General features: G+C 42.6%; 1 long non-coding RNA gene across 1 annotated transcript; it reads left to right on the top strand.

Annotated features, from left to right (window-relative positions):
- Positions 1-1,040: 1,040 nt before the first annotated feature.
- LOC306917007 lies at positions 1,041-12,799 on the top strand. The gene is made up of 4 exons (XR_013789081.1): positions 1,041-1,208; positions 10,946-11,014; positions 11,919-12,017; positions 12,629-12,799. It is a non-coding gene; the product is annotated as an uncharacterized lncRNA (long non-coding RNA).
- The last annotated feature ends 3,195 nt before the right edge of the window (positions 12,800-15,994 follow it).

The following is a 15,994-nucleotide window of genomic DNA, read 5'->3' as shown; positions in this document are numbered from 1 at the left end:
ACTTTCTGCTTAATATGGTATGGATATAGGCCTACATACTGTTGACATTTACAACTTTATCAACAAAAATACTTATACATGCAATGATGCACAAATAAATTGCATTAAACAGTGCTGCCGGGTGGGTCTTTGCGCCACCGCTCTGGCATTGGAAAATAAACTTTGAGGTCCAATGTTAGGCTGCCTCCAATCTGAGAACCCATCGGCAAATAAAGGAATAGCAGCGCCCTCTTTTTCCTTGAAATTGGACGTGAGTCAACAGTCTGTCTTGAGAGGCTGCCTCAAAAAGGTCAGAGACTGTTGCTTTATTTTATTGTTTGTTATTTATGTATACAATACTGTCCGTTTTGAGATGCTGCAGTGTGTGCAGTTCAGATTGTTGAATCCAAAATGTGGAATATGCAGCATAAAAAGGCTGATGAGAGACTGTTGACTATTTTTGTTTTATATCCTGCAATTATTCAGTTTGGCTGATTGGAGACTTCTTATTCAAATGTAATATTATTACTTTTTCTAAGGAGTAGTAAGTAAAGTAAAGATATTACTCTCCTAAGTAATATTGCCCAACACTGGTTGTGCAGGCCCCACAGCTTTCGGACCTGCTAACCTGCCTGCTCAGAAAGGCTTTAAATACCCCTGTCACTTAACCTCTGCCTCCCTCTAGGGGTTACATAAAGATGGTGCTGGAAGCAGCAGGATGTTTTTGAATGTGGAAGACTTAAGTGCTGAAGAACTGGACAACACATTGAGAGAGGGGTTTACCCTGACTCAGCCAAATGCGGCTGAAGAATAGAACCGAAATATCAGTATAAGGGGAAAGTTCGGGTGGGCACTGTAAATATGATTCACTGAGGATGCCAAAGGAGACATTATATTCCCAACCTGTGGAGGGCAGTAATACGCCTCGCGGCGTCCACACTGCCGGAAATCCAAAAGAAGAAGAAGAAGAAGAAGACCGTTACCCACAATGCAGTTGTGAAAACAACATGGCGGTGTGTTGACTGCGCGGTGGCATTTTGATGCACACTTTTACATTTCGGGAAGTTTAAACCAAAGATCCGACATCGTTAGTCCCCCCCGCAGGGTACCAGGATCTGGGTTGACACTTTAACAAACAAAGAAAAGTAAAAACGTGTCGTTTCAAAACAGTGTGGTCGTTAAGCAGCAGGAGGACGTTTGTTAGCAGCTCAACCACTGAAACACAGCAGGTAAACTATCCACGTTGTGCTTCATTCGTTTGTCTTTGTTTGACTCGTCTTTTAAGATGGAACATCAATCGTATTTCTCTGCTTGCTTGTAAATGTGCTCATAAACAACCAGTAGTTACCCCAGTAAAAAATAAGGTATTTTCTTCTCCTTTCTCCCTCTGTTTTTGTCACAATCTTGGTTAACTAGTTACTTAGATTATATGATACTTAATTAGCCTATATTATTACATTGTTACATTTCTCTCAAACGCTACCCACCGTTGACTGTCATTGTAACAATGTAATGCGGAAGTGCTCATTCTATCTCAATGGAATAGTTCCAGCCATTGGAGCAATGTTTGGAACTATCGCCCATAGGTACCCGCTTTGCGGCGAGATCAAAGCGTGTCACCACTCTCTTACTAGATTACTCTGACACAGACTATGCGAGATATTGTCATTGTAGTTCTGCGTGCACTTTTTACTCTTTGTACAATAGAAAACAGACGTTCAACAGTACATGCAGTCATTGGCAGTGTAATTAGTGCCCTTAAGAAGTAATGTACACTCACTGGCGAAACGGCTGATCATGCATCAAATTAAATACCTTCACCTTCTCCCACTGAACCCCACCCCCTGGCTCTCCTTGAACACAAAGGCGTTGCATTTGCATGTCTATGGGAGGGTCCATGGCTGAGGGAAGTAGGGGTGCTGGGGGGGCTGTAGCACCCCCTCCCCCCAGGCACAGCCCCCCCTCGAACAGGAGAGAAAGAAAAAAAAAAGAGATTTAAATATGCTGTATCACAGTATTGGCACCTTATCCTGGTTAATTGCCTGTGTCAGTTCGTTCATATATAACTTGCGTGTGGAGAGGGAAAGTAAAGGCCACGTTTGCGCGTGAAAATGCGCGAAAATGCGCGTGCATGATGCGCGTGCACGCGCATTTTTGCGGCGCGCGCTATGCGCACGCACCCCCAGGTACACGTTCAGCCCCTGCTAGTGTAAAGTACTTCCCACGGGCCTGGGAGGGTCGCGCCACGTAATGGCCATGTTGACGTGATGACGTCAACATGGCTTTGCATATTTGCTATAAAGGTTCAAACAGTGGTGTGTGTGCTGTGGATTTTTGAGTGGTGCAACCACTCCTATAGACAGCTATCTGGGTCCCTGGGTCTGTCCCTGGCTGGCTAACACGCACACACACACTCTCTTTAATATGATGATTTGGGGTGTTACAGTAGGCTACAGTACAGTAGAGTAGAGGGATCCCTACACGGTCATTTCTTAACCATTTCGGATGCGGGCGGCTCGCCGGAATTGGGCCGGCACCCTGGCCACGTTCCTGGGGGTCTGGATGTTCCGGGGACCCCCACACGGAGTTGCACCACTTACTTCACATGGGTGTGATTTTTTTAACTAGCGGAGCAAATGTTTTAACGACATCATGTCGCACATGCAGCTTAGAGGCTGGTCAATTGGTTATTTTATTTAATGAAACATATGTGTACGTATTGAATGAAAAATATGAATTATGAACCTACAGTGACTAGTCCAGTGTGGTGCCGTGACAGTGATTTGATTGAATTGAAATATGTATTAACAGTTTGCAGAATTACAGTACATTTCAAGCACAAACTCAATACAAAGACTGTTAACTGTGAGTGGACGACCCAATTAAGCTTTTTTTTTAAGTTTACAAAACATTCATCAAAACATTTAGAGGCGTACAAATAGACACTTCTATATAGTCAAAGAACAGAACAGGAATTCATCATAAGGGAGACACAAGTCCAGTGGTGCTGCAGAATACTTTAATATTTGGAATGTATCAATGTCACTTCAGTTTAACCACTAAACCCTTTATACTTGGACCACCAAACCTAATAGTCCGGGAGCTAGACCCAGCCCTCATATCAATTTTTGCTACCTTTTTTTCACTATTATTTCCTGTTAGCATATACCTTGGGCCATCTCAAAATGAAGGGACCACTCCCAACTCGGGGCCGTTTGGTTTCAGGGGCCCAAAAACCCCTTTTTTGGTATATGTCTCTGGCGAAATTGTGTAAAGGCAAATAAAAATTCACTAAAATTACATAAATACACATGGAAGTGTGAAATTTGGCATGGAGTATCCTGACACATAGGGGTAAGTATCAGAATAGGATTTTGGGGCTATCTACCATTGTATTCTTAAATATGACCTACATCATCCTCAGAAACACAAAAATATACACTGTCCGCTTAACAAATAACGACAAAGATAGTTATTTTCCAGCACATTAGGGTGAATATAACTGCCTCACTTGTATATAGAAAACTTCCCATATCCTTAAGCTTCAATTTGAGCCCAAGATGACCTCTCTATCTTGAAAATTACTCTTTCTGTGGCCAAAATGCTGCACTATACCTCAAATCGGAGACATTTTCATTATCGGTCACTATAGCCTTCCAGAGTCCTAGAATGTAACAATAGGTTCACATGTTCTGCAACTACTGCTGTCTGAAGTTAGAAACATGAATACTACAGCAGGAACACAAATGCCTTTTATTATATTTATATTTATTTATTATATTATATGCACATAATAGCTTGTTTCAGTACATAGCCTATCAATAGTCACCCAAATCAATGTGCACCCAAATGTAACAGTGACCGAGTTAAAGACAAAGGGAGACACAACAGAAAAATACTGTATGACAAGGGGGCATCAGATTCCTTGTTTTTCTTTTTCTTTCTTTTTTTCATAATTTATCAAAGAAATCAAAGAACAACAACAAAAACAACCACAACAAAATAATTGTTATACCACTGCATATTTTAAACCTTAAATTCACAACCCTTCCATATTGACAACTACTTTAGGTTTATTCATCATCAGATTCATCTTCCTCCTCCTCTTCATCATCAGAATCATTCATATGTGTATGAATTTCTTCTAGGTCATCCTCGTCTGTCCCCTCTTCAGACAACACATCAATGAGGGCTTTGGGGATGACGTCACCTTCAAACCATAGAGGCTCTAGTTTGCCATTTTCTGAGTTCAGATGAAACCCATGGTCAAGAGGTGATGGAATTTCTGGGTTATTCTCATGAGCCCTCTTCCAGATGCATACCTGGAAGTTAACTCTTTTGACATGCTGCAAGAGGACCCTCTTGCATGGTGGAAAAGTTGAAAGGTCAAGGGAGAGACCTGGTCGAAGCTCGAGGCTTGAGCCACACATTTTCTTCACCTTGATCTCTCTTGCCTCATCCACACGCTTCACTCGAGGACCAAAGCTATAGAGGCGACAGGTGAACTCTTCAACACCAGTTAGCACAAGCCCATCAAGTTCCCAAGAGTTCCCCACTGCGGCAAAGATCTGAATGAACTTAGAATGCTGATTCAGAAGCTTGATGGGTCGCACCTTTCCTTTGCCTTTGAATGCAGAGGTGCAGTCAGCACCAGTGAAGGCATGCAAGGCCAGCAAAGCTGAAATATGCTCTTGTGAATAATCTTCAGCCAGCTGGTTGATGTTAATCAGCTTATCTCCCATGTCAAATATGACATCGACTGTGAATGATTTGGCATAATAGAGGAGAATGAAGAAAATGTCAGAGTCTCTGGCTCTGACTCGGACAGTTTTGATGTGAGGCATTGTGCTTTGGATGTGATTGATGTAGATGATCACCCTCACATCAGTTTCTTCATGTGTTGAATTCAGATCAGGTAGAAGTGCTTTGGACATCACTCCAGCTTGAGCTTCTATCCTGAAAGCTTGACCAGCCTTAATGAAGATGATGGGCCTTCGGAGTATCTCTTCCATCATATCTGGAGAGCTCCAGTGCTCGAGAATTAGATGTATGAGTGACATTTTGTTGTCATCATTTGTGAGGAAACCTTTCCAATCTGCAGGTCGGCGAACATTCAGACCATTAACTATGTACCGCTCACCACAACCTCTGCGATCCCTCTCAGCTGATTTTGGTGAATGAAGTCGGTCAACATAAGTGTCAGTACTGAATACTGTTTCTGCGGCAGTAGGTTGACTTTTGAAGATGCGCTCTGATATAGTCTTCATTGTCTGGGGCACATTGCTCATATAGAATGTGGCATTACCATCTACAATGAGACCACATTGACCAGGAGAAGGGAGCTCCACTTTCTCAGCATCTTTGATCATGTAGTTCATCCCTTGTGCTTTGTTGGTTTTTGCAAAGAATCCGTCAACTGTTGAGATGCTATATGGAGTCCGAGTCAGTGGGTAGGACATCAGGTCAGAGATGCTGATTTGTGACCTTAGTAGTTGGGATTTGATGAAGATCTGAAAGATAAATCCACTTGTCGCCTTATACTGGATCACTTTCTGGTTTGATGCCACAAGCTTCCTTTTAGGTGCAGTGGAAGACATCGTCTTGAATTTGTGCCGCTTGATAGGTTCGAAAAAACGGATTTGTTTTGCAATTAGTCGATTACTGATGAACTGCTCTTTTTGAGTTTGGCCATTTTTCAGAGCATTCAACACATCATAGCGCACGTCTTCTGGCATAGCTGCTCCTGAAGACAGACTTGTCAGTGGCTGATTAGTCTCAAGCTGAAATGGGTTGATGAAACTCTGAAATGCTTCTATTGTTTGCTGCACTTGCTTCTCAGACCGAGTGATTGGACATGGCCTTAGGTCTCTGTGCTGGTTTTCAGAATGCTGATTCTTCATCTTTGATGAACTCTGGCAAGGTGTCCAGTCTTCATCCTCTTGTGTCTTTGGCATCTTGACTGCTTTATATATATCTGAAAATATGTACAGTAGGCTATATTCATTGCAACAAAGTGTTATTCAAGATGCAATTAACTCAAATATATTTGACATTTAATTTATTATATTTTTATCACCTCAAATCTGCACAGACTGATGATATTCCAGGTGTAGTTACAATAACGATATCCTCATACTTCTCACCCTGCAAAAAACAAAAGTCAAATGCTCACATTTCTTTTCACTTAGTCACAGATGAAAACAAAGTGGGACAATTTTGCTTACCTTTACAAAATGGCATAAATTGTTGGTTCTGGTCGTACAACATACACAGTATGTTCAGTGTGGTCCATCTGAAATATTGAAAGTTTAAATAAATTTACAGATTGCAACAGTATGATTTAAAGCTGCAAAGTACTTCCACAAACCATATAATCATTGTTAAACATTTAGTCACTGTACCTAAGTACATACCTTTCATCTGTAGTGGTCTTGTGGTATTGAGGTTTCTTCAATTTCTTTGTCAGGAAAGTGTGGACCCAAAAGCAGGACTCCGGCAGGATCAACTTAAAAGTGTTCATTAAACCAAACAGGGAGGTAGTATAGGTACGTACGTACAGTACGTCAGATAGCTCTCCTATACTGTACTGTTACACCCAACGTGACTCTGCGTCCTAATTGGGCTTCACAGCCAGCTAAACTCTCTCCTATAAGTCTCCTCCAAGGAACAGGCAGATGTGTTGTACATGGACCGGATTTATTATAGTTAAGTGTAAAACTGCAACAAAGAAATACAGAGAGCACATATAAATACACAAAATACAAACCGCTTGTTACAGGTAAGACCAACAAGGCAGTATAATGTAGGTATTTGGTACAACTGTAAAGAATCAGCAGGTAAGGACAAGTAATGTAAATAGCATCCCACAAAAATGATAAGTAGGCTCAAAGCCTAAACTAACATCCCTGCTATGCATGGCAATAAAGTATACAAGCAGGTAGAACATATGTCACAATATGTCCCAAATTATAATGTCACAATGGTAGACAATACATCCACTTACACATTTTGCCACTCAAAGGGCTAGAAACCAGCAGATGGCTTTGGATGGAACTTCAGAAAACACACAAACATGTTGCTGTGTTGCCAACATGTAGAAAATGGCAGAACCAGGATCACTTCCTGTACTAAGGACTGCAGCACATTAAAATAAACAGCGCCCCCTGGAGACAGGGAGGTACTAACTTAAAGAAAGAGGTAGTAACTATGCCACCTATTGGCAGTAAAGCAAAAACAGGGAATATGTTCCATGACACTCCCCGCCTGGCATTATATTCAAATTAAAATGCCACAATAACTAAACACATACTACACTCTGGAATGGGCTTGGAGAAAGTCCTGGTAGACTTGAAACGTAGTCGATGACCTTATGTATTTAGCTGAAACTCTACTGACTGGTTCTGCAATGGGGGTGGAGCAGGAGGAGGCAGCGGGCATGGGAAAGTGTAGGAAGGGACCGTATGATTACTTTGGCTGCTAGGGGTCAGGGCAGAAGACTGGAGAGCCATGCTTAACGTGGCGGTAGTTGGCTGGGGTAGGACTGTCAGTGTGCTGATTGTGGCATCAGCAGCAGTGGGGAATGCAGAGGCTGGTTGCTTGGTTTGAAGCTGGGCAGGAAATCTTGTATTGTAGAGAATGTTCTTGACTGACATGCTGTGCAGGGTGATGTGGTGACTCTGACCTGGTGTGTTCACATACACCAAGCCGTTGATGTGGACCCCAATCTGGTCCGGGTAAGACAGAGCGTTTTTGAGTCTCTGTAACTGTGGTGAAGAGCTTGCCTCCTCCCCGCCATGCTCTTGACGGGAAGAGGGGGAATTGGGTGTCTGTAGTGGTGGAGCAGGGTGAATAAATGCCAAGTGCCTTTCACTTGAACACTCTATACACTTGACGGTGATGTCGTCGTCTTTTTCCTGGTGGCATTTCTGATGGGTGATGATAGCATCATGCTGAATGAACCTGCGGGTGATGTCATCACGTTGAGGGGACCCGTGAGTAATGACATCGCGTTGATCGGGCGCATGGATGATGACATTGTGAAGAACAGGCATGCAACTGATGTCATCATGATGAGCGGGAGCGATGCTGATGTCATCGTGAAGAGCGGGAGCGATGCTGATGTCATCGTGAAGAGCGGGAGCGAGGCTGATGTCATCGTGATGAGCGGGAGCGATGCTGATGTCATAGTGAAGAGCGGGAGCGATGCTGATGTCATCGTGATGAGCGGGAGCGCGGCTGATGTCATCGTGATGAGCGGGAGCGATGCTGATGCCATCGTGATGAGCGGGAGCGATGCTGATGCCATCGTGATGAGCGGGAGCGATGCTGATGTCATCGTGATGAGCGGGAGCGATGCTGATGCCATCGTGATGAGCGGGAGCGATGCTGATGCCATCGTGATGAGCGGGAGCGATGCTGATGTCATCGTGATGAGCGGGAGCGATGCTGATGTCATCGTGATGAGCGGGAGCGATGCTGATGTCATCGTGATGAGCGGGAGCGATGCTGATGTCATCGTGATGAGCGGGAGCGATGCTGATGTCATCGTGATGAGCGGGAGCGATGCTGATGTCATCGTGATGAGCGGGAGCGATGCTGATGTCATCGTGATGAGCGGGAGCGAGGCTAATGTCATCGTGATGAGCGGGAGCGATGCTGATGTCATCACGACGCGTTGACAGGTGGATGATGTCGTCATGGTGAGCAGGCATGACGGTGCTGGCCTCACGTTGAGGGAATCTGTGGGTGATGTCATCACGATGAGCGACAGCCGACGCCAATACCTTTGCTTTGGCCTTGACAACATCAGCTACTTTATGGAATTTAATTGATGCAATAGCTGCATCTAAGCGGGCTTTTTCCATGGTCGCATTGGCTTCTATGCGGGCCATCTCAATCTTAATGTTCATTTCTTTGTAAGCATAGGCTGCTCTGACTTTAGCGGCCTGTGCTTTAGCCATTGCTCGTGCTGCTGCCATTCTGGCTTGGGTTGATGCAGATGATCTTGAAGATCGTGCTGATGATCCAACAGTCAGCTTTCCTGATGACTTTGAGTGAGTGGAGGATGACTTTGTTTCCTCATTGACTTGCTTCCATACCTGTGATGTCTCCATTATGTTGACTGGACAGGCTGGTTGACGTCCCTTGCAGAGTGCTAATGATTGCACTAGCCACTCAAAGGGGTGACTGGCTCTCTAGCCAATGTCCAATAGCTGGTTGTGGTTCCTCGCAGAGTGCAATGTTTTTACTGTACTGTTACACCCAACGTGACTCTGCGTCCTAATTGGGCTTCACAGCCAGCTAAACTCTCTCCTATAAGTCTCCTCCAAGGAACAGGCAGATGTGTTGTACATGGACCGGATTTATTATAGTTAAGTGTAAAACTGCAACAAAGAAATACAGAGAGCACATATAAATACACAAAATACAAACCGCTTGTTACAGGTAAGACCAACAAGGCAGTATAATGTAGGTATTTGGTACAACTGTAAAGAATCAGCAGGTAAGGACAAGTAATGTAAATAGCATCCCACAAAAATGATAAGTAGGCTCAAAGCCTAAACTAACATCCCTGCTATGCATGGCAATAAAGTATACAAGCAGGTAGAACATATGTCACAATATGTCCCAAATTATAATGTCACAATGGTAGACAATACATCCACTTACACATTTTGCCACTCAAAGGGCTAGAAACCAGCAGATGGCTTTGGATGGAACTTCAGAAAACACACAAACATGTTGCTGTGTTGCCAACATGTAGAAAATGGCAGAACCAGGATCACTTCCTGTACTAAGGACTGCAGCACATTAAAATAAACAGCGCCCCCTGGAGACAGGGAGGTACTAACTTAAAGAAAGAGGTAGCAACTATGCCACCTATTGGCAGTAAAGCAAAAACAGGGAATATGTTCCATGACATATACAATGGTCAACAGACCCACACAAACACACCGCATGGCTTAAATAGACACAGGGCTTAACAGGACAGGTGAACTCAATAGACAATTAAGAGATGATTGGCAGAGGGACTAACAGGACACAGATGGAGATAACTATCTAATAATCACAGGGGGGTGAGACAAGGCAGGTAAACAGTGACTAGGCAGACAGGAAACAATAGGAATGATACTACAGAATAAGATACAGAACACAAAGGCAGAATAAAGTATTTATGTTTCTAACTTCAGACATCAGTAGTTGCAGAACATGTGAACCTATTGTTACATTCTAGGACTCTGGAAGGCTATAGTGACTGATAATGAAGCCCCAAAATCCTATTCTGATACTTACCCCTATGTGTCAGGATACTCCATGCCAAATTTCACACTTCCATGTGTATTTATGTAATTTTAGTGAATTTTTATTTGCCTTTACACAATTTCGCCAGAGACAAAAAAGGGGTTTTTGGGCCCCTGAAACCAAACGGCCCCGAGTTGGGAGTGGTCCCTTCATTTTGAGATGGCCCAAGGTATATGCTAACAGGAAATAATAGTGAAAAAAAGGTAGCAAAAATTGATATGAGGGCTGGGTCTAGCTCCCGGACTATAATATATGGACTCCCAAACCTAAAATAGCCGATCTACAAGCTCACGTGTAATATGTAAAATATCAAATTGTCCCTAACCACTAAACCCTTTATACTTGGACCACCAAACCTAATATATGGACTCCCAAACCTAAAATAGCCGATCTACAAGCTCACATGTAATATGTAAAATATCAAATTGTCCCTAAGCAGCCATTTTAATTGAGGCAGAAGTGAGCCTTTAGTTTGCTGAGTGAATGTGTGGCATTATTTATTTAGTATTGTCTTTCTCATTTTTGTAGTGCAGATGAATTTGATAGGAAATGTTAAAATATATTGAATTAATTTTGGTTTAAATTGAACTCTAAATGTTAAAACAGCTATAAGATGAAGCTGAATGATAACTAAAACATTATTTTCTGTTGGTGATTTCCACAGAGCACCACAGAAGGGACCAGGGACTGTTTCATGCAAAGCTGCAACCTGTAGTAAAGTTGTACAGGATGGGTATGTACTGTTTTATTTATAGCTAGTTAAACATGTGAGCCATGAGCTATTGTACATTTAATCGCTTCCATAGCGACAATCTGCCGAAATCTCTCACGGCCCATGTCTACTTTACATCTGGGTGGCTGCACAAACATTGACTGCCAACAACGGCTATTTATATTTATTTATGCAGTTAAGCATTTCCAACGCGTTTCCAACTCTTAACTGCCAAAGACGGTGCTTTACATTCAATGTTCTTTTCAGTGGTTTACCATAGATGGCGCTCTTCGCTAACGTATTAATGGCTTTAGGTTACTAAGCGACAGATACAACCGGAAATGCAGCAGCGTAACTAGACGTCAGTAGGCCCCTACGCAGGCTGGTCAGCGCCAGACACCACCCCCCTCGCGTGGTCTGCATTTTGGTTTATAAACAGCGGGGCACTGTACAGTAGTTGGGATTTGTGAACAGAGCCGCAGAATCCAGTCTGGACTCGGGATAGCCCACTGCACACTCGTAACTTCTGACTTCCTTCACGTTATTCTCCACCAGAGCTGTTGGGAGGCGAGGCACGTGTGTGCCTATGGTGTGTGGCTGTGTGCTAGCAGCAGCCACCACCAGGCTCTGCCAAACGTTGGTCAACTCAACTGTTATTGCATCGCTGTCTGTATTTATATTTTTATTTTACCGACAGCACGGTTGGGCGGCCGTGTGTCGCCCCCCTTGCTTCTGGGCCTGCTTGCTAGTTACGCCCCTGCGGAAATGAACCGGAAGTGAACATCAGCGTTCAGCGTTATCAGATTTATAAATATACATTACGTACATCCACGACAAAAATAAATTATGTATTATTCAAGTTCAGAGGAGTTTCTGGTCTTAGTTAATCCTAAACTCCTCTGGGATTTCAATGGTTTCTTTCCAGACTCGGAGGAGTCCAGACAGCAGGCTCAGATGAATTCTCCAGACCCAGCCAGACCTGTTTCAGTGAAACAGGAGGAACCTGAAGAGCAGCCAGACCTCAGTAAGTCTCTCTCTTTTCCAGCTTCAAGGTGTTGTTCATTGTCACATAACAACAGCTGCTGCTGCAACCGAAACTGCTTGTAAATCCACCGATCAGTTCAATAGTTAAAGTCCATTGAAAATTGAATGGTGGTCTCGGGTGAAGTGGAACGATACAGGAAAGGGGTGTTCCAATATGAGTGTTCTAGAAATTTCTCTAACATGGGAGTGGATGGCAGGCCAGTTTTATTCTCACTGGAGACCTAGCCTGTGCACCATTTCATTTAGTATATATGATCCTGTTGGGAGCGGATGATATTGTTACGTCATGTTGTAGTATTCTTTTGTAGTCGACAGGCAGGAACAACGGGATGGCAACTTCCTTTTCCCTCAAACCGATTTTTCTCAATAAAAGTTCCGTTAGATTGTTCCTGACTTTACATGACGTAACAATATCATCCGCTCCCGACCGGATCATACAGATTTTTGAAACAGAGACCAGGCTTTCCTCCGAGGTGGTGGAAAGCCTGGTGAGGCGAGGTTATTGGAGACCTAGTGGAGAATACTAATAACAATAATTATTATTATTAGGTCTCCAGTTATTAAAGTCCTTATTCACTTGCTGCATTTCAGACCAGTGTGTGGAGTCCAGACTGCAGGTGAAGATGAACTCTCCAGACTCAGCCGCGGACGTTTCTATTAAACAGGAACCTGAAGACGTTTCTATTAAACAGGAACCTGAAGACATTTCTATTAAACAGGAACCTGAAGACATTTCTATTAAACAGGAACCTGAAGACATTTCTATTAAACAGGAACCTGAAGACATTTCTATTAAACAGGAACCTGAAGACCACCAACACCTCAGTAAGTTTCATTTGCTCTTTCTTTTTCTCCTCCTATTTTCTGTTCTGTCGGGCTGCCACAATGTCTTATTTAAAGTTATTTTCACTACAATAACAATGGCAAAACATATCAGGACACTGATAATATGCCAATATGAAAAATATCATCTCAAATTTCATTTAGAAAGATTATTTTCTTATTACCATAAACAAAAGCAACATCATATTTTGCACAAATGCAATGAGAAAGTAAACTTGACAATATAAGTTCTCCATGTGATTTTCTTTACAGTAAGTAGGTCTCAAACAGATTTTCATGGTGTGTCTCTGTAGGAGACGAGGTGTCTAGAAATGGCTCTGTGAGTCTGAACTGTGTAAGATGACAGATCTCTGACTATCTTTTAATCAGCTTCTTCATTTGAGGTTTAACCATTTGAACCCTAGTATACCTACAGTATATTGTGGGGGGAACAGTTGCCTGAAATAGTCAATCCACAAGCTCACAACACATTGCAATTAGCTGCAATGTAGGAATTGCTGTTATGTTCTGTTCGTTAATTTGACATGGACATCACAATCACATTAGACGAACCAGATTATTATTATTATTGCTTAAAGTGTATATTGCACGAGTGCTATTTTTCAGCACCTATCTACAGGAGGCTTTTCTAATTGCACTATAGTCGAGTACAAAAAATATAATATATAAATATATACAGTGAGTTGCTGCATTTTGTTGTGGATTATTAATAACTCATATAGTCTTTGAGAAATAATCGAGGTAGAGAGTGGACTGAAACAATGTCACATTTATTACAAGGAGTGGTCTGTACCAGCCCAGGGAAACTTGCACGGATGCAAGCCTCCTGAGCCCTTTACATTTCTCTCTCTTATACACAATGACAGAGCAGAGAATACATCGGAGGTGTGGTCAGTGGTCAGTAGACATGGTCAAACATGGGTCTTGGGTAAGAATAGGTAATCTTGACTGGCAATCAACAGGTGGAAGCCTTGCTTCCTATGCTCTTTAACACTAGCATGCCTGATTTAAAATCTCTACTAGTAAGACGGCTAACGGTCGGGCTGACCGTGTTTTTCGTGTGATTTGATTGGCCATTATCTCCCCCACTCGTCTAATGATTTTCACACCTCCCTGCACCCGTTGACGGCTTGCCATTGTCTTCTAAATGTTACATTCCAACTAATTCAAGGCAGCAGTTTCAACTGACAGCACAACTCAAGTTATTTTTTTTTTTTTCATTTCAGTTTACCAAACTATAATTATAGTGACGATGTGAGCGCTATATATTCAATATAGCGCTCACATCGTCACTATAATTAATTACCCTTGCACAGCAAACACTGTCCGACTTTGTATTGAGACAATAAAATAGGCTAACACACGTTATTGTAACAGCCAGAGCCAGGCACACACAGAGAAATACGACATTAGCGTTATATATTGTCATTTTTATATAGAGGGGAAACATTATAGGGAGGGAGGTCTATCGCGTTGGAATGATTCATGTCATTTTTACATTGTTCGTTTAGCGTGCCCTCCGAAAAAATAAAGTCACAAACAATGTCTGTTTTTTTGGGAAGGCGAAGCCTTGCCTAGCCTTACAGACCCGCTGCCTATGATCGATGTAATTTATATATATTTGATTGATTGTGCCAGCAGAGAGGTCCGTAGCAGAAGGTTTATAGCAGCACGGTTTATATATACACCATAGGATAGATCAAGTCATGTGACGCATCACCGCCACAAATAGTGCTACAGCGTTATCTAAAATGCACTTCCGCATACCTCACCGGCAGTTACTTGGATCCATGAACATATTCTCTCCCTCTCTCTGCGGGGAGAGAGAAAAAAAAGAGAGACGTGATGCATGAAAATCAGTTCCACTGCTCGCGTGCAGTAAAGTTTACAGACAAAGAAGGACGGACAGAACTGTTATCTTTTCACTGACAAAACATTTAGAGGTTGGACTGATTTAAAAAAACTGTCATTTTTATTTGGAATCGCGCATCGGCAAGCATTCTCGCTCCAAGGAAAGGAAATGTCGGTCGGGTCAAACAGACCATGCTATAAACTTTATTATTAAACAACATTTAGTCTATGCTGTGAGTACATTATGTACGTTAATGTAAGTTTGCCTACATGTGGCAGTTGGAATGCAAATGACACATTAGCTTGAACAATGCCCGTCTCCAGCCAGGAGGGAGGTGTGAACAGCACTGCTTGCGGGGGAGAAAGGGTGAGGAGTCTAAGAGCGGTCCCACGGACCGAAAAAGAGCAGACTCAGTAGTAGAATTATGTCTAAAATCATATTTCCAAAACGTTTCAGATGGAAAAAAAAACAGATTGTTTTCAATCGAACATTTAGAAAAAGTCATGCAAGGTCAAAATCGGTCAGCCAGACCGCTCCGAAGTGCTAGTGTTAAGGGAGTGTAGTATTCTCATCTTTAAACTCCCACTACAGTTTAGCTGTAGCCTATAGCAGGCTATATTGTAACATTTTGTGAGTTGTCCCGGCGTTAATAGTGAATGTACTTCCCGCTTCCCGCTGATCTGAGCACGCAGGAGAGTTTGTAGGGTCCGATAACAAGAACGCAAGAATACAATTTACAATTTAGGCATTTAGCAGACGCTCTTAATCCAGAGCGATTTACATTAAGCAATAACAAAAGCATGGCATACATCACATATATAAAAAGTAGTTATCATGAATCATAAACTAAGAACGTAACAGTGGAGTATCTATGTTAACTATACATACTGTACTATATAATATATTATACATGTGTACTATAAAGTGCTATGACTACATAAAGTGCAATTCTAGAGCTGTCTACGTAACAAGCTATAGGTCTGTTTAAAATACTATAAGTCTACATAATGTGCTATCTAAGGGGCTAGGCTAGGGCAAGTGCTACGGGCCATGGTGGAGTCTGAAGAGGTGGGTTTTCAGACTACGGCGTTTTTAGTGAAGGTACCTCCAGCTTCCCTGCGTTGGCTGATCTGAGTGCGCGGGAGGGTTTGTAGGGTACGATCATACTTGTGAGATATGGGGGGGCCATGCCTTTGGTTGCTTTGAATGCCAGCATCAGAGTTTTGTATTCTGTGCGGGCAGCGACCGGGAGCCAATGGAGG

The sequence above is a fragment of the Electrona antarctica genome (genome assembly GCF_951216825.1).
Source record: "Electrona antarctica genome assembly, chromosome: 24".
NCBI classification, from domain to species: domain Eukaryota; kingdom Metazoa; phylum Chordata; class Actinopteri; order Myctophiformes; family Myctophidae; genus Electrona; species Electrona antarctica.
This window is presented reverse-complemented; position numbering and strand designations above follow the sequence as displayed.